The following is a 2,500-nucleotide window of genomic DNA, read 5'->3' as shown; positions in this document are numbered from 1 at the left end:
CATCAAATAATTACAACTAATTTGAGTTTAGAACGGGCCCAAAAAGGACAAAGTGTCCCAAAATGTCTCATAGAACCAGAGTTACGTTAAGTTAACTGAGTTTATTCATTCCCTGCAGTTTGATTGGCAGAATAAGAGCGCCTGAGAGGGCTTCATGTAGTATCTGCGTATCTCTGGCACCAGATTCCACTGGCCCTGGCCCACATTATCTGACTCTCCCTGTCTCAAATTATCTGACTCTCCCTGGCCCACATTATCTGACTCTCCCTGGCCCACATTATCTGACTCTCCCTGGCCCACATTATCTGACTCTCCCTGGCCCACATTATCTGACTCTCCCTGGCCCACATTATCTGACTCTCCCTGGCCCATATTATCTGACTCTCCCTGGCTCTTTTCCTCCGCTCCTCGGACGTTTGTCTGTCCATTTTGATTCACGCACAGTTTGTGTCGAGAGAAAAAGAACTCAACAACACAGCGGGAACGTGGGACTCTAAACTCTACAACTAAGTACAGGATGTGGGCGGGGATAGGGAGTAGGTGAAAACAGGACAATACAGGATTACTCAAACATGCAAAAAGAAGAATCGAACTACAGTAAACTAATGAAACACTGGTGTAACGCAGTTAAAGGCTCAATAAAGCTAATTTGACATAATATGTCCCCTTTAACCCACATTTTACGAGCAAAACAAAAGCAACAAATACATAGCAAAGTAGTATCTGTTACAATAAAGCAACTTGGATTCAAAGTATACTCTTTTTTTGTAGAAGGAATTGGTTCTAGAAAGAAGAAGAGTAAATGTAACTTTCTTGCTTAGCTAACAAACCAAAGCAACAGTTATTTGTGTCAAGATCTCTGGTTTCTAGTGCGCACACTTGTACAAGTGTACAGTTGAATGTGTTGTGTACAAAATGGCTTCTCGAGAGCAGAGTCTTATTCATTCTGCTCATGCTATGGCTGTTTACAGTTACACCACCATAAAGAGACATCTGCCTGTTAACGCCGCTGGGCTTTGGGTATCTAACGGTAACAGCAAGTCCTATTACCGTTTTAATATGGTATTAACTCTCCTACACGGCTTCCTACCACATTATTGTGTCTGTTGATGAAATAGGCATGACTCGAATCCATTCTCATCATTCATTCGAGGTAGTGACGCCCGTAAGGAAAAGACCAAATTTGGAATTCCATGTATATTTCAAGTGCTGGTCAAAAATATACAAGGTCTTTTCTAGGACGCCTGAGTTATTTTTGATTCTATTCACACCGAGATGCCTGGTTTTGCCGGCTCTAGATCCTTCTCCTCCGGTGGGGTTACAAACACACCAAAGAACATACGTGAGCTCGGTGGCGGCGAGCTCGGCGGGCTCTACGGCGGCGGGCTCGACGGCGGCGGGCTCGGCGGCGGCGGGCTCGGCGGCGGCGGGCTCGACGGCGGCGGGCTCGGCGGCGGCGGGCTCGGCGGCGGCGGGCTCGGCGGCGGCGGGCTCGGCGGTGGAGGATGCGGCAGAGGTCGTGGAGAAGACAAAAGCGACCCGACGACGGCGCTGGGAGCGAGCCAGACTTGGAGCTAACAATGGCCATACGTTCTGCCGCACCTCTGCTTCCTGGCACGGGGCCGACGCCAGAGTGAGAGCGGCTTGTAATTAGCACAGTAATTACCACGCGCGATGCTGATTTTTGTGTTACCAGATCGAACCGAAATGAGACTGCGCTGTATAGATGTTTAGAATATGATGACGATACATATACGGAGGAACATTCTGGAACGGTTTGATGGCTGTTCTGGGAAATCTATGTGTACGCGAATTAGAACAAAACAGCCGAGCAATATTCGCCGGGTGAGGATTAATTTTTGAATCCCATTTGAATTGATTGCATTGTGCTGCCAAGATACATTCTGGAGCCAAGAAAGTCTAATGAAAATTTAGTGAAAATTTTAAAATATGCAATTTGTATGGACCAAATGCAGCTGAAGTGAAATCGCTCTCACTCCAGTTGAACAATAATTAGAAAGACAGATAAATAGAAGCAATGTCGTGAAGCTCGATGACGGGTCAAAGAAGATCTGTGTTGAGATCTTTGATTCCAAATGTTCCAACCATTTAGACCCTGCAAAAGTATATATATACATGTATATATGTATACATGTATATACAGAGTGTGTGGCTGCACACAGTACAAGACCCTCAGATGAAACAAGCCAATCAATGAATCACAGCGAATCGATTATAGAGATAATCATCATTATTGAAGAATTGTTATCTGTATTGTTCACAGACTATAAAACATGTCATGAGCTGAGAAAAGAGGTTTTATGACTCAAACAGCAGCAATTACATCAAAATGGCACAGGAAAATGTAAATGTAGTGTGCTGGTAGGAAAACATATTTAATTGGTTAATGAGGTAGTTTGTTAGTTAGTTAGTAGTAAAAATACTCAGGATTCCCTAAAGCAGCTTTATTTTAGCTTCACCATTTGGTCAAATTTGGTAA

General features: G+C 44.4%; 1 protein-coding gene across 1 annotated transcript in view; it reads right to left on the bottom strand.

Annotated features, from left to right (window-relative positions):
* The window catches only part of LOC140373034 (DNA-binding protein SATB1-like), a gene marked incomplete at its 3' end in the record, with an annotated part of 91,700 nt that overhangs the window by 29,030 nt on the left and 60,170 nt on the right, over positions 1–2,500 (bottom strand). The window lies entirely within an intron of this gene.

The sequence above is a fragment of the Eucyclogobius newberryi genome, unplaced genomic scaffold (genome assembly GCF_026437365.1).
Source record: "Eucyclogobius newberryi isolate DKJ021-1_F unplaced genomic scaffold, fEucNew1.0.hap1 SCAF_286, whole genome shotgun sequence".
NCBI lineage: Eukaryota > Metazoa > Chordata > Actinopteri > Gobiiformes > Gobiidae > Eucyclogobius > Eucyclogobius newberryi.
The sequence above is the reverse complement of the archived record's forward strand: the minus strand, read 5'-3'. Positions and strand labels throughout refer to the sequence as shown.